The sequence below is a fragment of the Equus przewalskii genome, chromosome 5, assembly GCF_037783145.1.
Source record: "Equus przewalskii isolate Varuska chromosome 5, EquPr2, whole genome shotgun sequence".
Taxonomy (NCBI): Eukaryota; Metazoa; Chordata; class Mammalia; order Perissodactyla; family Equidae; genus Equus; species Equus przewalskii.
In genome coordinates, this window is record NC_091835.1 from 46,231,843 (window position 1) to 46,257,556 (window position 25,714).

Sequence of the window (25,714 nt, forward strand, 5' to 3'; positions counted from 1 at the left end):
TCATATAAGATAATCTAGATCAATGTCAGATAAAAATTTAGAATAATTAATTTTACTCTCTGGCTTAAATTCTAGTTTGTGTCAATACATCAGTTTAGAGATATAATCTTTAAATAGTCTCAGTGCAGCTTCATAAAGCCTAAAATCTAGACTCATGAAATTAATTGCTGTTTTCTTCTTCCCTTGATCGTTTCCAATTCTGATCCAAATATACAATTTACATCTATCTGTGAAGGAATAATTATGCCAATTAGATTCAGTTGATCATGTTCTTAAAAAATTAGAGTCCATAAAATTAGTCTTTATATGTTGCAATTCAAATCTTTGTAATTCACAACTACAGTAAATTTTTCACATAAAGTGACTTTCAGAATAATTCGGTTTAATTTGAAAGATCCTTGTGGATAATGAAAGAACATTATGGGTTCAGCGTTAGATGTGTATCTTATATGTGTTTTATACATTTTAGGGTTTTAATAGTAACCTTGCGTGTTTTAACTTTATTTTTGTAGGAATAGTGAACTAAAAGGCTACAGCTTTTAATAGGAGGCTATCTCTTTAATTCTCCCCCCAGCTTGGTGGGTGGGCCAAAGAGCATGAGTAACTTCTAGAGTACATTGTCATAAAGATTCTTTATAAATATATCTTATTTTTATTCACATCTTACCCTTTCTCTGCCTATTTCATATCAGGTTTCCCACTTCCTCTTTCCAGCATCCTGCTTACTTTTTTAAAACACATCCGTTTCTGGCCTATTTATAATTGGTATATATAATTTCTGACCCAATTTTCACCTTCTGGCTGATAGTTTGTCTTTATTCAAAGTTTTTCAAAGTTTTTATTTAAAGTTATTCAAATTTTTTTCATATTTGGACTAAATTCTCAATTCATTGACCTATCAGGTTTGGCCTTTGGCAAGTCTCCTAAGTTCTCTCAGTGTGGCTTTTGTGAATACAGACCCCATGTTTATAACCAAAACCTTTCTCAGTTTTAAGCCAAACAGATTCAGATTTTTAACACTTTTTTAAGATCTCTTTTTCATAAATCAATAAGACTTGGAAAACAAATAAAAAAGATGTTAATGTCATTCCAAATCATCAACTTCGCTATTCTAGAGAAAGTATTTGCTCTATGGGTGGAAAATGTCCTTTTAGGGAGCTTTTAGAGAATATGCTGATAATGTTGACTTTTTTCTGGTGCCCTGTATTTGATACAATGACCTCTGTGATAACAGAATATCCAACAAAAAATTGTAGTATTTGACAGATTGACCACTGAATTCTCAGCATCCACCAATTATAACGATGTAATTTGGAAAATTTTCTTAATCGTTTTGTGCGTCAATTTTTTCATCTATAAAGTGTATGCACAGAGTAAATACCCAATAAGTGCCACCTCCTTATTATTTTGAAATTAGAAACTTTATGATTCCCCAGACATCCAATTTCCTAAGACAGGCTGAGAGATTATCCCTGTCTTTCTATTATTCAAGAAAAAGGGGAAAACATATTATATTAAAAAATGCAATTGCAAACAAACAAATATACACCATGGGTTCTAGATTCTAAGAGCGTTTCTGAAGAGCCTACTCATATATTAAAAATCCCAGATAGCACAGAGGAAAAGTATAACTTTTGCTGGCTTTGTTGGGATGAAGATTCTGTTAACTTCTGTGCAAAAGAATTATAATCTTGAGCCAAGATTATACTTGGAAGGATGATTTCCTCTTAATTGAGAGTCCTGATACTTTAGTGTATCTAAACTCCCGGAAGACTTGTTAGAATGCAGCTTCCACAACCAAATCTACTAAATAAGAATTTCTGTGAAGGTCTGCCTCAATAAAATGCGTTGCAGTGTGTACCCAGTTAATCCTGAAGCAGATGGTGGTTAGCTACAACATAATTGGAAAATACTTCTTAAGGTGCTATAGCTAAAGGCCTGAGTAAACAAGAAGCCATTGCCCTAGAAGACGATGCATCTGGTTGGTGGAGTGGGATGTTCCTCAAATGTATTTCACACAGTGAGCATGAGAGAGATGGAAGTTTAAACCATGCACTACAGAATGGTGGGCCACTTTGTGTATTTGACGTGTTTGAGGAACTAAAAACTCATACTATATAATGTAGTAGATCAAGGAAGATAATTTATAGTAGAGGATGTTGCAAACATGGACATGGGGCAGATCATAGAATAACTCATAGAGTAAAGCAATGATTTTAAATCGTATTTTGAGAGCTAGAGGGAGCCTTGGTAGAGGACCCCAGTTGCCACTGTGCAGAGAATGTGTGACAGGAGGCAAGAGTAGAAGCAGAGAGACAAGATAGAAGGTCGTTGCAGGAGTCTAGGCGGGAAAGAACAATGGCTTGATCAAAATGAAACAATAGAAATGGAGAGAAGAGTTTGGATTTAAGATGTATGGAGATAGAACAAATAAAAATTGGAAATAAGTGGAAAGTAGTGGAAAAGGTAAAGGAAGAAAACAAGATTCTTCAAGGATTTTTGGATTGGAGTAAATAGGATTTATGGTATCATTTACTGAGATAAAAAAAAAAATTGGGGATCTGGAAAAAACTTGGAAGATATAGAGAATCAAGAACTTCATTTTGAACCTCTTGAAATTGGGGATATTAGATATCTGAGTTAGCTTCTCAGAGGAGATATCCAGATAAAGATGTATGTCACCAGCATAAAAATGGAAAAAAACATTTCTGCCAATCTATAAAGATTTGAATTGCCCAAGAAACAATTATTATTTTATCTAGTTTATATATTATGGTTTCTTGCAAAATTTCATTTGAAAGGAGAGTTTTCTATCTAAAAATGCTTTGGCCATTGAACCAGCACCATCCACATAGCCTGGAAGCCTGTTGGAAATAGAGAATTGCAGGCCCCACTGCTGACTCACTAAATCAGTTTCTCCATTTTAACAAAGTTCCTGGGTGATTCATCTGTACATGGAAGTAGAAGATAGCACCACTTTAGTTTATGGAATAGTAGGGAAGAGGGAAAAGAGTTAAGGAAAGACAGTACTACTGTTACTTATGGGAAACTGGGGTTGCTGACCTGGCCTCCAGTGTTTTAAAACATGTCTCCTCAACCTTCAATTCGCATTTGTGTGCTGCTCCTGCTTGACGATTATGCAAAGGAATTCATCAACCTGTACAATAAATAAGGTGTATAGTTTTCATTGAGGTCAAGAATAATATTTTAATATTTTATTCATCTGTGTATTCTCAGTCCCCATCTAGGATTTATATATGAATGTTGATATATAATATCTCTAGAGAAAAGTGAAGTAAGTCAAGACAAATGACCAAATTCATTGCAACTTTTCATCTAGAACTATAGAATATGTCACTAAGGGGTTCTCAGAGATCATACAATTCGGCCCTTTTAGCTAATAGGTATTTTAAAGGAAGCTTCCTTGAAGAATTTTGTCACTTTCTTGTTTGATTTTATACGTTTATGTCACTTTAATTCCAGACCATCCTTTTTTTTCCTCAATTACTGTTTTAAATATCATGTTTCACGAAGTTAATATATTTCATGGCTGTTGTATCATTCTTTCTAAATTAATTTTATTATTGATCCTCAACGTTATGATGTAATTGAACCTTACAATTTTTGTATCACTTTAATTAAAAACTCTTCTTTCTAACTAAAATTTCTATTTATTTTTAAGATTAAATGACCACTGTATATATATGTGTGTGAATAAATAGTTGTTATAAATACATTTAAATGAGTTACAGACTAATTAAATTAATTTAAGAATACTGATAGATTTCATAAAAAGCTTTTATTCATAAATAAGTGCTATAGTCACCCCTACAGGCACAGGATGTCTGCCCAAACAAAAATTTGGTTTGGATGTTGAAGCTGAGAGAACACACCAAGAGAGTCTGAAAAGGTTTGTTACTCACATAAAGAGGCTTTCTGGGAAGAGCAGCACAGGCTCAAAATAGCTTAGGAGAGCAGGGAAAGGAGACTACTTCAGCTTTTGTTGTGATTACAGGGTGGAGTCTAAGGTGAGGGTTCCAGTGCACATGGTTCCAGGGCTTGTGGTGTTCAAATTTCCTCCAGATACTAAATAAGGAAGCTCTTGGGCTTTCCTATCAGCTTGCCCAGATGCGGGGTAGAAGGGAAGTGGAAGTGGTGTGACATGAGCGCTATCAGCAGTCAAATATCCAAAATAAAGTCAGAGTCTTATTATAATAATAAGTACGCATTTTTACCTTAAGTAGTTAGGTGCATTGGTAAAACTGAAGGAAGGAATAATTTTAAGAAATCTTAAAAAATAAACATCATGAATTTCCCAAAAATCAAGCTAATTGCAATCAGTGGCTACTAAGAGTTTCAAGAAATTTTCAATATAGAGGCAGGTATATTAATTTCTTTGTTAATCCAACTTGTCCACCATTCTCTTTTATATGTTGCAATCTATTTCTCATAGTTCAAGATGTTTCTCACAGTCAGGAGGTTGAAACATTCGAAAGAATGTGCAAATATTTTATATTGGTTTAAACAATTTAATATTTATTTGATTATTTTAAATTACTTTAAATATTTTCCATCTTTTTAAAACCTCTATCCTTTTAACTAACCTTATTATTTGCAAATTTGACATTTGTACAGAAGCAAAATGATTACAAATCCACAAAAAAATTGTATTCTAAACTTCATGAGGTTTTATTATAATTTAAAAATATTATGTAACTTGACTTTCTAATATTGACTCTTATCTTCTGACCTGAAGAAGCCTTTACTGCATTAGCAGAAGCTTACCCTAAAACCTCAGCATTTCCACATAATGAGAGATCAGAGGTTGAAAAATTCGGAGCCTACTCATGACTTTACAGTTTCTACTTTTAGAACAGAATTGAACTTTCTCAGGCACAGGTTTTGAAGAGAACATTCACATGACTTTTGAGGACTTTAAAAAATTAGGAACTTTTACCCTTGAGTTTGATATGTTTGATGTCCATATATTTCTTTATAGCCATGCTGAATGGCTATGAGGAAAATCGATGCCATTTTGACAATTTGATAGTAAAAGTTCTAACGAATAGTCTTTTCTAAAAATAGCACAAAATGTCTATTATGAAAATATGAGACTGGTTAATCAAATCTTAGTTAACTAGAAATTATCATTTCTATTATATGTTCATTTTGTGTGTGCGTATCCTCTCTAAGACTGTTGAGACTTAAAAATGTATCTGAAAGAACAGTAACATATATCAACTGGCATAGGTTGAAAGAATATTGTGAAGCTGCAATATTCATTTCTTCTTTTAAAAAAGAGCAAGACTATTTCTGCTGTTAAAATTTTAGTATTCATCAAGCCCAGTTGAAAAATTACTTTGTGCTTCATGTTTACTCTGCTCCATCCAGATATATTTAATCTCTCCTCTATTTAAAGGTTACAAAAACAACAACAAAACACCAAGCTCATAGAAACAGAGAACATATTGGTGGTTGCCAGAGGCAAGAGGTAGGGGTTACGGAAAATAGGTTAAGGGGGTCAAAAGGTACAAACTTCTAGTTATAAAATAAATAATTCACATAAATATAATGTACAGCATGGTGACTATAGTTAATAATATTGTGTTGCATTTTGGAAAGTCACTAAGAGAGTAATCTTAAAGTCCATAGCACAAGAAAAATATTTGCTCCTACATGTGGGGACGGATGTAAGCTACACTTATTGTGGTCACCATTTTGTAATATATACAAGTATCAAATCATTACACTGTATACTAGAAACTAGTATAATGTTATATATCAATTATACCTCAAAACTTTATCAGTGTTTATCCTTCAATTATTGAATTTAATCACGTTCTGCTTTGATTACTGCTTTGAATTTATTTAAGTCTACTGAAGCTTTTACTACAAAAGTTTGGTCTTGGATTAATATGATTCAGAGAACTATATATATGAAAATGAAATTACAATGTCTACAAGAACAAAAGATAGACGAGAAAGTGATCTTAGGGAGACGTATATGAATAGATCTCTGGGACTAAGCACGTGTTTGAGGATATTTCTGTCCCATAGTATGCTGACCAGAAAATATGAAGAGGATTCTCAATAATTAAGTGAGTAAGATAACCCATCCTGTGAAAATCTCTCAGGTGCCATCCTATGTACTTGCAATGAGTCCATGGCAGCAGGGAGAAAGGCTATGTATGCTCTCTAAATACAGAATATCCCTCACCAAGGCTGATTTTCCAACCACCACTGTTAAGGATCCCACTGACAACAGCAAGAACAAATTCCGTGTCTTTGATCTGGCACAACTTCCTGGCAATACCAGCCATGGCAGCAGGTTGTCTCCATTCTCCCTTTGCATCATAGAAGATCCATCCTCAGAAGAATAGATCCATATACAAATTTGTTTTTCCTGTCTGAATGTTTCTGTCAGCACCACCATCTATGCTGTATCTATCATTTTAAAATTCCACACATCATGAGGAAATTCATTTCATGGCAAAGGAATGGTGGAATAACCTATTGGAGGCTCAATTATAGCATCATCTAGGATACACAAATTACGCATTTGGAATGCTATCCTGTTAGATATGCTGTATTCCTCAAAGCAGAGGCCACATATGGTGCTATCTACTCTAGAGCCATCTACCCCAGTAACAAAGGAACAGAGAAGAAAATGGCCCCTCTCCTGACGGCAAATAAACCATTTGCCCATATCTGGGAAGACCAGTTGGTTGGGAGGTTTTAGTTCTTAAGAGAGAAATGTTTCCATTGGGCGCCATCTTGGTCCTATTAAATTGGAAGCTGAAACTGCCCAGGCCATTTTGGGCTCCCCAAGCAGATTCACAGAGGTGAAGTGCAGAGGTGAAGTCACATGGCTGATGTGACTAATTTTAACTTCTCATGGAAAATTGAGCTACTCTTACTCAGTGAGGAAAAGGAGAATATATTTGTAAATCAGGAGTTATCACAGATGCAGCTCTTAGTATTCCTACTGTGAGAATGCTAGTACATTGGAAATTTTAAAACGCAAACTTGATAGAGATACAACCACCAAGGATTCAATGTATGTAGACATGCAGGTTTCAGTCGCCTCCTCAGAAAAGCAATCTTTCTCGCTGACATACTGATAGAAGGTAATTCTCGATCTCAAGCACTAAATCATATTTATTTTGTTTTTACTCATTATAACCTTGATTGGCAAAAAATGAGATAATTTATTGTCAATCATTTTAATTCATAGTTTTTTTCATGTATTTTAGTGGTGATGAAGTATTTTGCCATCAAAAGCTTAGCTATATCATTACTTATATAGCCATCTAATTATTTATGTTTTTACATTTGACTCTTTAATCCATTTGAAATTTCATACATAGTTTGAGTTATTTATGTTTCTGCCTTATTATAATAGTTAATTAACAATCTTACCAACTGTTATTGAGTGATTTTAAATATATTTATTTTAATTATGTGAAACAAATGATTTCTCAAATGGTTTGTAATATAATCTTTATTATTTACCAACTTATTTTGTATGAGGCAAAACAAAGACATATTATTTCAATTGTGACAGAGTTTCTTTTAGTATAGAACTCTCTTTGAGGAGGAACATACCTTGACAATTGTTTAAGGGCAGAAAATGATTCTTTGAATGCGTGGGGCAAGATGTGCATGCTCTGCAGAAATAAGATTAAAAAACCGGAGAGGAGAGAATTCATAAAGAAGAGGGTCATAGAAAGAAGGGGAGGGGAGAATGTCAAGTAACAGAACAAGTCCCAGGTGAAATATTAGGATAGTTTGCCCGGTGGCTCAGGACTTTTAAGATTTCTCCCCTTTTTCATTCAACAAATACTTATTGAATGCTTATAGTAAAGATATTATTCTGACTACTGTAGATATTGGATGATAAAGCCCCCATAAAGCTTACATTTTAGTGGAAAGGAAAGGCAATAAATACAAATTCAAGGGAATAAATAAAAATTTCTAAGACCAATATTTAGAAAATAAAACACTAAACAAGATAATAACAGAATGTGTTTGATATGGAAAGCAGAGTGGGGTGGATAGTTAAGAAAGACATTCTAAAATATTTCTATTGCTGTCATGTAAAAACCCTCTGTCATCCTCAAACTTGTATATTATGCTACAAATTCTAATACTTCAAGCAACAGGGATGACTTCCCCTGATAGCCCCATATGGAGCCTACAAAACAAGCAGGGACAGGAACTCTGAGGGTGATGTGATTATGAGACATAATCCCCTGGACTTGAGAGAACAGCAATGGATGGACTGACAAATAGATAGTAGTCAAAAGAGGGATGACATCAGTTGGCATGTAACTTAACTTATCAATACTTTGCATTCCATTTTATTTATCTTATACCTCTTCCTATATCAATGCTGAACTCCATTTAAGCAGCATTATAATTTATTGACAATGTCTCCAACTATTTGACTTCATTTGAAACATTTTCTTGCTTATTTTCTATATTAACAAAATAATTTGTCATATTTTTAAACCCTTCTTTGATTTGATTGTGATGTGCATCTATTTTTCATATAGTGATGTGTGTACTGAACAACTAATATAAAATGGTAAATGAAATTTGAATTGTATTGTTGGGGGATTGGTGTTATTTAACTAAACTGTACTAACTGAAATTATTGCACATCAGAACCATACAAAGCAAGAAATGCCTGCCTGTGTGTGTGTATTTGGAGATATTTATATTTCAATATTGAGTCACTCCTTACAGTAAACATATGAATTACTCCACTTGAGATTTTTAAAAAGCATCTCACAATAAAATTGAATCGATCTTCTATGTTTGTTCTTAGGTAATTTATAATGCACTGTTATTTTCTGAATTACATATTTTACTTTCAGTTTTTCTAACTGGTAATTTCTGATATATGTGAAGGGTAATATTTTTGGTAATATACTGAACACTTCAGAGAATTTCTTTCATTTTGTTTCTTGGGTTTCCTAAAATACAATCATAACATCTGAAAATAATTTATGTTTCTTTTACTTTCACATAATTGTAACTCATAAATTGACAAGTTATTCAAAATATATAACTGTATGATTTTTCCTATCTTACTGCGTTGACTAGTATCTCCAGAGCTATTTTTTTATGGTTCTAAATTAAAGGTAAAATCTAATATTTTATAATTGGTTAAGTTGTTGGGTATTTGTCTCTTACCATGATAAGAAAAATTTATTATATTATTAATTCTAAAATAATACTACAAAATTAGATAAACTATCAAATGGAGATACTTTTGTCCTTTCACTCATTGATGTGATATAATTATGTTTATAGATTTCTTAATATTACTTTCTGAGGATACTGCCTCCCCACTTAGTAGAGAAGATGTGTCCTTCTATTTGATAGGACTTGTCCCATATCTACCAGAAATGTTTTAACATATAGTTGATATACTTCCCCAATTTATAAACTGGATTCAGGATACATTCTTTGTGTATTCTATTGATCATCAGAATGGAGAAATAGAAGTAAGAAAATTCTATATTTTTACTCAAATAAATTTTTCAACCAGAATCTGAATTTCAATATTTTCTTCCATAAGATAGTTACATCATCAGATATGGGAAGAAAATAAAATTATAAGAAATAATCAATATAATTATCACAATCATGTACTGACAAAAGCAAAATGGCTAGAAATTAAGAAAACTAAAATTTAGAAAATTTCTCTCATTTGTCTTCCTTCACTCCCTCAAAGTCACAATCATGGACATGTCCACACTGTTTTGTCAGTAAGTTTTACGTTACATTTTACTCCAGAAACTAAAATATTTTTATAATCATTATATGAGGTATATAGAATGTTCTTTCAGATATTTTTTAAATTTGATGTCACCTCTTCAAGTGTTTCACATGCACAGTAGAATGAAACTGTTCAGTGAAAATCTAAAAGAATGAATGCTGTGTGGCTGTGTGCTTCCTAAGAGCAATTATATTTTAAGGAGAATAAACACTATTATACATATTTGTTTCCTGTATACTTCCTTTTTTCTTGATCTACAGGCTATTCTGGGCCAGTTCCATGAAACTTTGGCTCCTTTTAGGAAGTTCTATAATAGTAACTACGTATTCTAGTAAGAATCGTCTTTCAACTACAGACAAGGCTAAATTAATATGAATTTAGTTATAAGGAAAACATAGATTTTTGTCATCTGGTCTGTTTAATCATCCTTAGCTTCCTATGTATTAAGCTAATAATCATTCTTATTAATATCTTCTCATATTTACATATATTTTGAAAGAACTTAGAAAATAGTAATTATACTATAAAATTCATAGGGTCATATAGCTACATGAAAATGTAACGTTTAAAATCTTGCCATTAAAATTAAATCTTAAAAAAGTTACTTGAATTAATAAAATCACTTAATAAACATAATATAGTTTCAGATATCTTGGCACCTAGTAAATGCTCAATAAATGGTAGTAATTATAAATAATTTAGAATGGGAAATAATACTGTGTTGTCCCTGGAGAGATGATTATTTATAATCAGAGGTAGTTTGCAGTTGTGTTCTTGAATTGTAACAAAGTTTGGAACTATTTAAAATCTAAAATCTCTTATTTGTAAGACATAGACTCAATAGATGTTAAAAGCCACATTAGAAAGTTAGTAAGTAAAATGTCTCAAAAATATTGAAAATCTTTGTGGTATTATTGATTATTCTTTTCTCTTCATTGGCTTTAAACTCATTTCTCCACCTCAGTTGAGATTATCCATCTGTTTACTCATCCACTATTTATTCAGTGACTCCTGCATGACAGTGTTCAGTCTGAATGATGTGAGATGGTCTGTCTGAACTTGCCTTTTCTTAATTATGAGTGTCCATCAAAATAATTTGATTCTTTCTTATATTTTATCTATGCCTCCTCTTCATTCCTTCCTTATTGCTTTCTCATCTTTTTTCCTCCAAACCTTCTCTGGTAAAGAATAGATTTTTGTAACATCTTATATGCCTTCTTTCAGAATATAATCTATAAATTCTGAAATTGCCCAGAGTGGCTGAACTATAAAGTAGGATTTACATTTGATAAATTAATTAAATGATGTAGAAAATTTTCTGGTTAAAAGTCAGAATAGACGAACAATTTATCACAATCGAGTGCAAATCTTTCTCACTTTCTTTTGCTCCTCCTCCATTTGCACATGTCCCATGTAAATTTACCATTTCTCATGTTCATTCCATTCATCCTTTATGTTGCTCATTAAAATGTTACATTTTATACCGTGTATTGTTCACACTCTACAAAGTTTTTATCACTTAGATACAAGCAATCTACTTGATGCACAGCTGGTTTCCAGAATGCTCTAATTGCTTTTGTGATATGTCTCAGACACCTAAAGCCACACAGAGCATTGCCAAGTTTTTCCACATACGTAATTTAAATACTTCAGATGAACTTGTTGTATAGCATGTATCTGGAAAGAGATACAGTTCATTTAGTGAGATGTCTAACATCAAATTTGATCGAAAATGTGCCTGCAATCACTAGATGTTTCCCAGTGTGCATCTCATATTCCTGGTTTATTTTGGTTTCTTATCACATATTTCCAAACTATAATTTTGTTTATGAATACCAAAATTATAAATGTTCATACCAAATTTTATGCCTTTATTTTAGTAGATGCTTTTTATTTTCAATTCCAATGTGCTAATCAAAATGTGTTATTAAAGAAGTTGAACTGAGCTGTATTTTCTGTTCGGTTTGCATGGTTATTTTATTGTTATTAATAAATGCTAAAAAACTTAAGTTTGTACACCTACATTTCTGAAAATTAGCTAATTGGTTTTAATTTCACATCCTTACACCATTTTTAGGCATAAATTTCCTAGTACATATCTAGTTTAATTTATGAAAACAAAAAATATGGGCTAACCAAAGTAAAGGTACCATTTTCAGAAGATCAAATTCTGTCATCTTGCTTTAGATCATCTCTATTGTAACTTTTAAATTTAAAAATTTCAAGTTCAGTGCCGTATATTTAGTAAATGTTTGTGTAGTCATGTATGAATGAAGCACTTTTCAGTTTAATCTTATGAGGTATTTTGGGGAAAAAATACGTAGGCAAAGAGTAGCAATAAAATCAAGTAACGGTTCTACTAAAACTGTAAAATAATTATCTTCATCTTTCATTTTAGAAATTGAGATTTGGTGAAAAATAATCATGTTTACTACATCCATATCTTTGTATTATCTTAGTGTAATGAAATATCAAGCAGAAGAATGAGTTGGATGGGAACCTGTGGGAGAAAGACATTTTGCAGGTAAAATGAAACAAAACCATTGAAAAAGCACTTATTCCTAATATTTAAGAATTGAGAACCTGACATTGCTAAGAAAAAAGAGAAAACAACATTTATAGAAATTTAAAAGTCATGGTATATAAACACTAATTATCTTTCACCTAAGTTTACATAGGCATGTATTTTATGTGATTATCAAGCCTATCAATGCAAGCATGTGAAATGTATGCTTATAATTTACAAAAAGTGGTTACTACTTATAGGAACTGTATTTTTTTTCGTTCAGTATAAAATCACTTAACATAAGTTTTTAAAGTTCTAAGATGTATAAAAATGCCTGAACTATGTGTAACAATAGAAGAAATTAGATACTAATGAGTATTGGAAGCAATCAAATAGTCTAGGGGGATAAAATGGAACTATAATGACAAAGATGGATCAAGAATATTGATGAGAGAGGAGCACAATTAGAAATTAGATAAGAAAAGGAAACTGCCATAGGACTAATCAAGTAGAAGTATCAGATGAAAAAAGTTCAATTAGGGTGTAATCATCATGAAAAAGCATAGAATATATGTTACATTTGAGCATTCTGAATTTAAAGATATTGGGGCAAAGTTTAGAAACATTGAACACATATGCAAAATGTAGTCATGATTGAAAGAATTCAATCAACCCGCATTCTAAAACATTCACTCTATTTTAAGAATTGCTTATGAGGGATGCATGAGAAACAAAAAGTGTAGAGAACATACATGAGAATAACAATTTAGAAAAGAATTCATATCGATAGATATGAAGATTAAACCACATCCTGAAAACAGCCCTTTTTGTGTCAAATACAAAGTCAGGTTACTAACATAGTATAAAATCTGCTAAGAATGGCATAAATTTCCTAGTACATATCTAGTTTAATTTATGAAAACAAAAAATATGGGCTAACCAAAGTAAAGGTACCTTTAGCATGACCATAAAGAAAACTGTTAATCTATATAAATAACCTCATCTCTTCTGAAGTCTCCTTTAGGACAACAAAGGAATTAGTGAGTGTCATCATCTATACTATTTTGTATGGGTTACATTTCTTTTGAAGTTATATTCATGTTTGGTCAATATTTTGCAAAATATTTTAAATCATGTAACTGGATGTTTAATTGCCTTCTAGAGCCGTCCAACATTGATCTTATCAAGAATTTATGGTGACCACAATGTACTATATTTTTTCAATTTCTGTTCAACAAAAATAAGTGATTCCAAGAGTTTAATATACAATGATATAAGTGGTTTATTATGTCAATATGAGCAAGAAAGTTAAAAAGATAAGAACTAATCATTGAATTATTATCAGGCAATATTTCTCTGGTTGTGATTATTAAAGCCAAATAATATGTTGGTTTATGTGTAATGTAATTGTAATATGTAGCAGACTAGAAGTAAAAAGACCTTCCTAAAATTTTAAGATGTATAAAATGTAGTTGGAAAAAGAACATATGCATACAAAAAAGACCAGAAACTCCATGGCACAGGATCTATAATTATAGTGAATACAATGATAGAGGTATATGTAAATGTATGTGTATGTCTGTGTGTGTTGGAGAGTTGTCATGAAAGGCTTCCTGGAGTTGGCACTTGAAATGAGTGGCTTTATTTATCTGAAGGAGAGAGTGAAAATTGCAAAGTTCTCCTGGAAAATGACACAGCAAAAGTAAATGCAGTGGGCCATGAAGCAGCTAGGGATGTCTGAGCAGAAGCAATTTTATGTTGTTGAAAAGGAAGAAAAGAAAACGAGTTCTTCAAAATGAGGCTAGTAAGGCTGGCAAGACCCAACTCATTAAGCGTGGCAGTGTATGCCATCTGAGGAGCTTAGAATTTAGGATTTAGAGAGGTATTAGTCAACTTTAAATATAGGAGTAATATGCTTATATTTACTTTTTAGATCCACAATTCTGGGATGAGTGTGAAAAACAGATTTAGCACTTCTGTTTCCAGTTATCTGGCAGATTAGAATTACTCAGACAACTTTCTCCAGTGATACAAATACAATATTGAATAAAATATACTAAAAATAAGTATTTTAATATGTTTCTAACAGAATGAAAGCAATCATTTTGAAACGAAAAAGGAAGAAATCCCAGAGATAAGCAAGTACTAGTGCCAGCTTAAGCCCTGAATGCAGTTGCCAAACAAGTGGGGCCCTGAGTTGCTATCTAAACAATACCAATGGACATGGAATGAAGTATAAAAATTTGACTTCCACTTCTGTGTATGATGGAGTAGCTTCAATCTAGCTAACTCTCAATTTAGCAACAATTAAAAAAAGAGGGAGATTGGAAACGATTTGATGGCACTGGAAAGCAACAACACAGTCAGGAAATTGAGGGACCAAGATCTTGAAACAAGTGAAGTCCACCAGATGGGCTCCATATTTACTTAACTTCATCCCTGAGGCCACTTTTCCAGTTGGCTGCGTTACAGTGGCATAGGGTCCAAACAGAAAGAAGTGTTGTTATGGGTCTGAGAAGCCAACAGGTTGGAAATCACAGTTGCCAGGAGACCTCAAAATTGGAAACCAAAATCCTGAGGCAAAAGGACCAAAAGCTTGACAATTGGGGAAAACACTAAGTACTTGTATTTAATTCATGCCTGAAAATTAAGGAGGAAAGGCTGTACTAGCTTCCACAAAGTGATGAGAGGCAGCCATAATGGAAGCCAGTTGTGCTGCCCACCAGCATCATGTCAGAGGTTCTTGTTTCCTGTAGACCTTATTCGGACCATGAGAAAGGTTGTCAAGAGGTCTTTTTTTTCTGCTTTTTCTCCCTAAATCCCCCCGGTACATAGTTGTATATTTTAGTGGTGGGTCCTTCTAGTTGTGGCATATGGGATGCCACCTCAACATGGCCTAATGAGCTGTGCCATGTCTGCGCCCAGAATCGAAACCAGTGAAACCCTGGGCCACCAAAGCGAAGGGCTTGAACTTAACCACTGGCCCCGGGGCTGGCCCCAAGAGGTCATTTATTAAAGAGATTTCTACAGGGGGAACCTGTAGAATCTTCAACCTAAAGAAGAGTAACATTGTAGACATCAAGTGATGGAAGTTGGGTATTGTAAATGTCTTGCAGAGGACATGCATCACTCTTTAAAAGAAAACAGCAAGAATGTTTCTAGCACTAAAACTTCTCCAAAGAGCTAAAAATGTCTGCACCAAAAAAAAAAAAAAAGCAGCAGCTTTGACCCACTACTAAGACTGGAGAGTTCCAATATCCAATCACAAAGCAATTGAGTGAGTCTTTTTCTGTCCCTTACTTTTTTTCTTTCCCCCCAAATGTTTCGGACTTTGCTTGGATTCTGTCATGCAAAAGTCCAACTGTCCTGTGACCTCCATGCTGGACAGGTCACATATAGCTTTCCAAGCAATGACTCAGCTGAGTTTTTAGCCAGCAGCCAGCATCAGTGGCCAACCATGCAAGTGAGTTGTTTTGGACATCCAGCTCAATAGAATCCTCAAATGACTGCAGCCTCAGCCAACATGTGTCTGTGACCACTGAGATAATCCAAACAAGAACAGTGCAGACAAGCCATTCCCAAATTCCTGACCTACAAAATCATGAGCAAAATAAAGTTGTTTTTGATCACTTATTTTGGGGTAATTTTTTATATGTCAGTAGTAATTAGAACAGGAAAGCTGTAATCATTTGGATTATTCCACAAAGATTCACTTCCCATTGATGGTGGACTTAGAATTTTGATTTGCTTTGGCCAGAAAATCCTTGAAATAGCCTTGTACAATGGACCCTGCCCTCTTGCACTTCTGATATTGTGATGAGAAGAAACTTGTGTCCCTTTAGACTAGGGCACAGAATGAAACATGAAGAGCAGAACTAATCCCAGTTAGCAGCAAGGAGCCAAGCCCAGGAAGACATACAGCCTAAAACACAGCTACCCATTTGAGCCAAGAGCAGCAAAATTAACTCGACCAAGCTGCAGAAAGTAAGCATAAATCCTATTGTAGTATGATGCCACTGAGATTTTGTAACTGTCATGCAGCCATTTCACAGCAATATTGACTAACAGAAGCTCACTCTGGGAACAACATGTGTACTTTTTGGGGGGGGGAGTGAAAACCAGCAGTGGGGAAACTATGGCTCAATTAAGATAATGAATAACTGAACTTAGAATAGCACAACAGTGGTGATTAAGAGCGTGGGATTTGGGAAAGTACCTGTAATAGTTGTAGCTACTTCCAGAAAAATTGTAATTTCTTTTTTTGAAACAGAGGAAAAAAAGCAATGGTTCCAGAAAGTGAGACAGCTGTGAAAGAGGGCTGGATTTCTAGGGTAAAGACTGTAGAGTGCACATGATCACAGGAAAGTGTTGTCACACATTTTAAACTTATCAAGTACAGATTTTAAAATTTATGGGATGTAAAATAAACTGAGGACTATCGCTAGTGACCTCATGTACATGTCATAAGGAATTTCTAGCTCTGTCCAAAAAAAGTACTGTGGTTGTGTTCACAGACACAGAGCACAATCTCATTTAGACTCTCCAACCTCCCTTCTTATCTTAATAAACCACCAAGAAGACAAGAAACATCCTCTAGTTCTCATTCACTTTTGCAAAGTCAAGATGAACACTGTCTAGCTGTCTGCAGCAACAAGTAACTGGACATGCTTGTGTTATAATTATTCAGCACTGCAGTTTTAAAATTTATCATCAAATAATCATAATTTTATTAAGGAAACTCTTCACTATCACTAACACATTGTAATTTTGCGCTTTGAAAGGGTGATTTGGCCTTAAGAATAGTTCTGAGAGAACAATTCTAATTCTTTCCTTCTTAAACAGGTCTCAGAATTTTCCTATGCTAAGAAATATCAAACTTTCTCTTAAATATGAATGATGATCTGGATGACCCATTTATAAATGTTAGTGTTCAGCTACAAAATGCTTTCATTTGCAAGAACTCACAGAGAGCTGCTCTCTGACTAATCAAAACTTACTTGTACTATAACTCATATGTTGACTATTTTACTTTGATTTTGCGTTTAAACTTTCATAGCAACACTAAAAAAATAATTTGTTTAAACTTTAGGGCCTTTTACACTAAAACAGAATACAAGATATGTTTGATTTTGTTGAAACAAATAGACCTTGGCTAACATGACTTATTCTAGTCCAAAATTTCCTCTTATCCAACTCCATTTGAACCTAGCTTTTGGCTTTAATTGTCAGAAAAATATATATGGAAGAAATTTAGTGCAAATTTGGTCTTAAATTAAGCTGCCTTAAATTATATTTGGATGAATATGGAAAAGTCACAGGTAAGAAAAAGAAAGAGACAGATGGCTTTATGACAGTAAAGATGGTTTTAGTGTGTGTTAATATTTATTATTGTGAAAACTTGTAATCACTTAATTAAGTTGCCTTATCTTTTGCCTTAAATTCTTAAAAAGACAATCATATTAATCCAGCCAAATAATCACTTCAGAATTTTAAAAGTCTATTGATTTTTTTTTTCTTCTAAAATCTCCTCAGTAAGATCTGTCCCTGGAGAATTCTATAAAAGGGCAAAAGATGTCTTTGCAGCCTTGGCTCTTGAAGACACTTGGCAGTTTAATGACTCATTGTACTTATAAATGTTCCTGATTAGGCTTTTTTATTTTTATTCTGTAATTTAATTTATACCATTACTTTTCACACAGAATTTTCTCATTTCTGCAACCTGATTCACGCATCATTAAATGTCCTCTTGGGCAGTTAATAGTCTCTTGTAAACATCAAGTATGTTTTTTTCTATTTGGCCTTTGAGAATCTTCTACAATAGACCTCTTCCTTCAAATGAATAAGAGCGATTTTTCACAAGTAAGGTATCTATGTATAATATGATGCATGAAATCATTTATCTTAAAATCAAACTTCAGTTGTACATACACTGGCTTGGAGAAATAAGTACTACTAAAGGATAACGCTAAAAATAACTATGTCCCTTGGATTTAGTGTTGCCCAGATCTTGAAGAAGCAAAATTGAAGCAGCTGTTTGTTTACTCAGTTATTAGCTAAACTTTCCCACAGCAATTTGATATTCAGATCAGAAAATATACAATTGAGTGTTAAAATATAGTTTTACACTGAAGCACAAATGGTAATAGATATGACATTCCAATGTAAGTTGCCAGACCAAAATACAATCTTCCAAAGATGGCTATGAGAACTGGTTCTACAATCCTTAACTCCCTCACCTACTCTAAGAATATAAAATAATCAAGTGGAAGCTTCACAAAGAAATTTTCTTTGATGAGGGCTTTTGCCTCATTGTGAAACTTCCACTTGTCAAACGGAAGGTGTGGGTCCCTCCCTCCATTTCAGGCCCATAGAGAAAGACCTCTATGGTACACCTCAGTTAGAAATGTGTTCCCTGAGATTTGCAGGCATGGGGGACTGAGTCCTGCCTAATGTCTTAGATAGCCAACGCCACCTTTGAACTGGGGTATGACTCCTACCTGGAAAATCTAGAGACCAAGAAAAAGGCTGATAGACTGTTTTGGGGGCAGATCTCAGGGGTACTGCTGCAATGAGTTTCCAGACATGAGCTGCACAAATGTTTCCCAGGGATGAGAGCCTCACAAAACTGGGGACCAGAAAAAATCTGGCTGGAGGTGTAATTCCTGACATCCTGGGAGTCACAAACAGTCATCCACGTGAGGGAACTTCAGGGGAGAAGGACTCCATGAAAATCTCACATGGAGGCCTAGAGAGAATTAGCTTGAACCCGCTGCCAAGGTTGGTAAACTGGAAAGGATCCACAAATAGAGATTATGACTCACCTCACCTATCCTCCCTCCCTCTACCCTGAATATGATCAAAGGCACCATTGAAGCTAGCTGTGGAGAGCCTGGAACAACTCTGAGGCAAGAAGGGCAAACTCAAGTCAAACCTGATATTTTTATTTTTGTAAAGAACTTGAATTTCCGACTACTAAATTATGACAGCATTTGCATGTGAAAATGTCTTAAAGACCTACCTAGAAGCAAGCACAAAAAGCAGGGAACACACTAGAGCTTTCATACAGGGCCAGGGAATTTTTATTCCAACTGAATACATTTTAAAGGGATGATGGCTGGGGCCAGTCCGGTGGTGTAGCTGGTTAAGTTTGTGCACTCTGCTTTGTTGGCCCGAGGTTTGCAGACCTGGATCCCTGGCTGGGACCTACACACCACTCATCAAGCCATGCCGTGGCAGCATCCCACATACAAAATAGAGGGAGACTGGCACAGATGTTGGCTCAGCGACAATCTTCCTCACCGAAAAAATAAATAAAAATAAAATAAAAGGGGGACCCTTTTTAAAAAAATAACGAAATAAAAAATAAATAAATGGATAATGGCAGGGAAAAAAATAGGGATGTTATTATGTCATGAGATCTGCTTATTCAGCATGTTAAGGATTAAAGAATACTTTTATTGAAACTATATTACATTTTACTAAAAATAATATTTTGTTTCTAAAATAAGATACTAAAATATTAAGTACTTACATTATAAGGTTCCAAAAATTATATTAGTTAAAGCTTATCTTAATAAATATCAGGGCTTAGACAACTGGAGTTTCAAACCAGAATAAATAATATTAACTTGCTGTTCCTAAATGTTTTGATTCAACAGCATTTATTATAAGCATTTGAGAAGGAAGACTGTGTCTGATATGTTTGTACTTCCCCTGATTAAGCCTCACATGATCCCTCACAAAATATATCACTCTTAGATGCCTGGTGATTGATTCACTGGGGAGAGGCAACCTGTTGGTTTTGAGTAATCACATATTCAAATTAATAAAAGGTTACATTTCTTGCTTACCTCTCCAATGACAGAAGAGAAAAAATGAGACTCAGAAAGTTTAGTTTCCCTAAATCATACTTCCAGCAAAACGAGAAGTAGAAATTGGTTTCATTGACTCCAAAGGCTACACTCTTTCCACTACATTGTATCATCTATAGGGAGCCAAATTAATTCAATAACAAACCTACATATTTTCTAAGAGTAATTAACTAAAGCAAAATCAAGTTTTCAGTATACTACCCAACTAGGTCACCTTACAAAATCCTTAATAAAAAACAAAACTAAACAACACTAAAATCTCCCGGAGTATACCAATTTGCTTCTTTGAAACAAACAAAAACAAGCTCTGACTTGTATGGTTTGTTACAAAAGCTGGGAAATTGTGGAACTGATTTGTCTTGAAATATTTACAAAAGATAGAATGCATCTCTTCATTCACATCTGTGTTGACTGATTCATCAGGCGTTTGTTTGGCTGACTCTGCCCAGCACTGCCCTAGGCCCTAGAGATGAATCTGTGAACAAGGAAACATCGCTATGCTTATGTAACTTACATTTACATGAAAGAAGCAGACAAAAATCACAAAAAAAACAAATAAGGTTTAGGTGGCATTAGCAGAAATAAACGAAATAGAGACTAAAACAACAATAGAAAGAAATTAATGAAACCAAGAGCTGGTTCTTTGAAAAGATAAAATTGACAAACCCTTAGCTAAATTTACTAAAAGCCTTCCATGTAATAAGCATTTTCTAAAATAGAAAATCACTTTTAAGTGTGCTTTGAAGCAATTATTAATATAAAGATTGAAACAAAAGTGCTCACTCATCAGCTAATTTCATCAAGACTGAGAGACAAGTACTAAAAAAGTAGTACATTTAAATTATTGGTAGATAGAAAATACTCTTTAATATCTTTAGCAGCAATATCTTAAAACACCACAAGATGGTGACATTACTCTATAAAAACAAATCTTTGGTTCAACTTGTATAAACATTCTTCAGTTTTCTAAAGCAAAAACTGAAAGTTTTGTTTCTTTTTTTACTGTTTGAAGGCAAAGAGGTGATTTCAAGAATATACAACTGTTGAAATCATTTTGGAGAATGATTTTCCAAATAAGTATTTTAAAAATCTATGAGATATTTTAAAACATCAGTATGAATAAATGAATCAACCAGAGTCTTGACAACCATCGAAGTTTCACTCTTAAAATTCTTGACCTAAACTTACTGTGGCTCATCTGTTATGTTTACATACAACATTGTTCTCTTGTGGAGTTTTACTGCCTTTGGGTGTCCTTGATAACAGATTGTGGAATGGTTATATGTCAAGATAACTTAAAACATCTTGATATCAAGCCAGACCTGATGGCCCAGCAGTTAAGTTCTGCGAGCTGCGCTTTGGCAGTCCGGGTTTGGTTCCCTGGCACAGAACCACATCACTCGTCTGTCAGTAGCCATGCTGTGGTGGCAGCTCACACAGAAGACCCAGAAGAACTCACAACTATACACAACTATGCCCTGGGGCCTTTGGAGGGGCGGGAAGGGAAGAGAGAAAAAGAGGAAGAGGGCAACAGATGTTAGCTTAGGGCAAATCTTCCCCTGCAAAAAGAAATCTTGATATCAAAAGAAATGGCATTGATGGTTTCTAATTATATTAAGTAGATGATGTGTTTCAGGCTAGTATTTATAAGTGTCAAAAGCTAAGAATTTGAACTAGCAAAGCAGTTTAAAGTAATCATATATGGCTTCCCTGTACATCAGATTTTATCTTCTGCCTATTAGATTTTCTGTTGTCAAATCTATAGCCTCTGAATCATAGGAGAATCTCTTTCCGGTGTGGTCCTAAGTCAAGATCTGAAAATGAAAGGTTCTCAGTTGAGATTTGAAAGACAGAAGAAAAAAAGAAGCTGGATGGCAGTTGCAAGCAGGGCTACAGGCAAGCAGCAGATATGAGGTTTGCAGTGAGTTCCACGATGAATTCCTGTAAATCGTCCATCTCAGGGCCACAGGCACCTGGGATGAGCAGGTTTTCCTGATATCATTCAAGCTCTTAACATCTAAGTGAGTTTCTGCAAATTACCCATTTGAGGGTTGGAGGCAACTGAGATCATTGACTACAATGTTGTTTCAGTAATGAATGTCTAGCAGCATTTTTTCTGGTCCTTACTTCCCAGTCTATTTCAATGGATGGGTAAACCTCCAATTTCCTGTTTTAAACTAATATCTCTTGGAATACAGAGTGGCATCTGCTTTCGGGTCTGAACTTGGATTGATATACTCCCATAAATTCCAAAGAAATAAAATGAGAACAGATCACGTGAAACAGCGTTATCTAAGTTTGAATTACCAAACTTAAGTGCATAAGGTGACATAACAACCTCAGAAATTTAGTTATAATAATCACAACAAAACTTCCCATTCAGAAAGAAGAAAGGGAGGCACATAGCAGTCACTGATCCATAGAAATTGTGAATTCCTACTGGTTAGTTAGTTAGAATTAGTTAGAATGCTTGCTCCCTAGGAGTAGCTCCCTAATCCTTGTTCTTTTGATTTCACCCTCTGGGTATTCCTTTCCTTTTCTTTTTTTCTCCTCAGCCACCTCTGAAGAGCAATGCTTCTTGCCAGAAAAAATTTAGGAAACCTAAGCTCATTACATATTCTGAAGAGCCTCATTTTCTGAATTCAGGCTGGTTGCACTTTGCAGTATGATCCTCTCAAACACTTTATTGGCCTTTTGTCCATTTCATTCTAATTCACTAAATGTTGCTAATGTGCCAACAACAAGGCCCACAATTATTTTCAAGACAAGGCTGTTTAAAGTTATCAGGCTTTCTTGGGGGAACCAAACTTTTAGTCTTGTTGTTCTGAGCCATTTTCTGCAATGAACACATTTGCTGGGACCACCTTGATCCATTTATAGTTTTTACTCTACGGGGCTGTATAAACATACTTTCAATTGAATTTTGCTTTTAGATTGCGTCTTAATCAAACTTTGTTACTCAGAGCATTTTTATGTTTTTCAATTTTTATTTATTTTTTTTCTGGAGCATTTTTAAATGCATCTTTTGCTGTTTGGATATCTGATGGTGTTGTATCATCTTTCAGCACTGTGAGGATATCTCTAATAAATTTCTTTTTCTAAGTATCTGATGCTGAAATATGAAAATAGTTGAAGTTTTTTATTGCCCGGTATCCAGAAACTTTTTTATACTCTCTTATAAATTATAATAATCATCTTTAGAGTCTATATACAAAGTCATATTGTTTCCAGATATTATTGGACAATATTACTTTTTTCCAATCCCTATATATAACTCGGTTTTTCAAATTTCTTTTTCCTGCCTTATTTCACCGGTTAGGTCATTCAGTACAATGTTGAATGGAAGTGATGTATCCTTTATTTTCATTCAATGTTAGAGAGAAAAGTATCAATGCATCATCATTGGCTATGAGGTTGGCAATATTTTTCACACATACACTTTACATTAAGGAAGTTTCTCTCTGCTCCTACTTTGCTAAGAAGTTTTATCACAAATAGATATTGAATTTTTTAAATACTTTTTCTGTATCTACTGAGATCATCAAATGAGTTTCTCCTTTATTCTACTAATGTTATAAATTACATTGATCAAAAAATGTCAAAAAATAATCCTTGACTTCTCAAAAGCTGAACTTACTCATGACATATTATGCTTTTTATACATTGCTCGAGTGGGCTTTTTAATATTTTTTCTAGGACATTTGCATTTATGTTCTTAAGTAAAATTGACATGTAATAATCCTTTCTTGAAAAGTCCTTGTCAGGTTTTTGTATCACGTCTTGCATGATACAAAATGCTGCCTTTGTTTATGAGCTAAAAAGGTTTTCTATTCTATGGAGAGTCTCTCCCCCTTAAATGTTCAGTGGAATTTACTGGGAAAGACGGGTGGTTATTGTATTTGAAGACCTTAAGTTGTGGTTTCATTTTCTTAACAGTTTTTTAATAACTGAGATTTTTCTTATCTCTTCTTATTTGTTTTGGTAAGTTCTGTAATTAAAGGAATTTGTCCATTTCATCTAAATTTTCAAATACGTTAGTCTGAATGTGCTCATAAAATTTTCTTAATACCTTTTTATCTCTGAACTATCTATGTTGATGTCTCCTTTAACACTCTTCATATTAATTCAAATTTTTCTCTCTCTCTTTTTGTTGATCACTTTAACTAGAGGGTTATTCTTCCAAAGTCTTTTCATTGAATCAATCTTTGTCTATTTGATACTTACTAGTATTTGTTAATTATTTCATTAACTTAATTTGTTAATAATTTCGTTAATTTACTCACTTTATTTCACTAATTTGTCCTCTCAACTTTATCATTTCCCTCCCTCAGTTTTCTTTGATTATATGTTGCTGTTTATTTCTCTTCTTCTAGAGTTAGATTCTTAGATTATTGATCTTCAGTCTTTCTTTTTCTTGAATATATATATTTTAGCTATATATTTCTGGAGGAAAGAAGTCAGAGAAAATAAGAGCTGTCAAAGATAAAGAGTAATGGACTATGCAATAATGCTGAAGAGATTGCATAAGATATAAGAATGTCTATTGGATTTGATACTGAAAATCAAATTGCACATTCAGATACATTTTAATGAGGTAATTGATAAATCTACCATTGCATCTTTCTTTTATTCTTAAACTCACTCCGTTTCTAGCAATTTAGCTTTGGCCACTAAATGGAAAATTCTCTAAGGGTGTTAATGATATCATTCTAGGAAAATCTCTTGTTATGTTAATGCTTTCTAGCAACATATTTCTACTTCATTTGCACTAACTTGTTTGGCATAGAATTTATAATATAGAGGATAAAATTGATACAATTTTCTAGGCAAATTGGGAATATGTCTAATAAAACATTTCTCAATATATTCAGACCCTTTAAGTCAAAACTTTCAATTCTATGAATTAACAAAATAATCAGAATTATCTGCAACATTTATGTGTAAAAATGTGTATTGTGACTCTATATTAATAAACATTTCAAAACATTTTAGAGCTTAGAGTACAATAATATTCATATTAACAATGAAAATCTAGAAGAATATTTAATGACATTAAAAATTTCATGACGATCTGTTAAATGAAATAGCAGGTTAAAGAATCAAGGAGTTGGCCCCATGGCGTAGCAGTGAGGTTTGGCTCACTCCACTTTGACAGCCTGGGTTCACAGGTTTGGATTCCATGTGAGGATCTACACCACTGTGGTGTAGCCATGCTGTGGCAGCAACCCACATATAAAGTGGAGGAAGATTGGCACAGATATTAGCTTAGAACTAATCTTCCTCAGGGGGAAAAAAAGAAGAATCAAGGTATACGAAGCCACCAGTGAGAATAACAACCCAAAATATCAACAATTGAAAGTTGGATTCACTCCAGATAAAAGAAAAATAATTGAAGATTTTGAAAAGATAAAAACAAGCAAAACAAACATTCAGAGTCTTTAGAACATTAAATAAAGTAATTGCATCACTAGAGTATCTTCTCCAAAATTGAAAATGCATAAATGATACAAAAAGATGTATGCAAAAGTGAATACATTGAAAATCTGAGAA

General features: G+C 33.7%; 1 protein-coding gene across 9 annotated transcripts in view; it reads left to right on the top strand.

Annotated features, from left to right (window-relative positions):
• The window catches only part of PIK3C2G (phosphatidylinositol-4-phosphate 3-kinase catalytic subunit type 2 gamma), a 510,504-nt gene that overhangs the window by 74,304 nt on the left and 410,486 nt on the right, over window positions 1–25,714 (top strand). For 2 of the 9 annotated variants that reach the window (XM_070619233.1, XM_070619237.1), the window contains exon 2: window positions 12,247–12,311. The exons of 5 other annotated variants lie outside the window; for them this stretch is intronic. The gene's annotated coding sequence lies outside the window, so the exon portion shown is untranslated. Of the gene's footprint in view, window positions 1–12,185; window positions 12,312–25,714 lie in introns of all 9 variants that reach the window. 2 more of the 9 variants (XM_070619238.1, XM_070619228.1) reach the window with 1 other exon arrangement.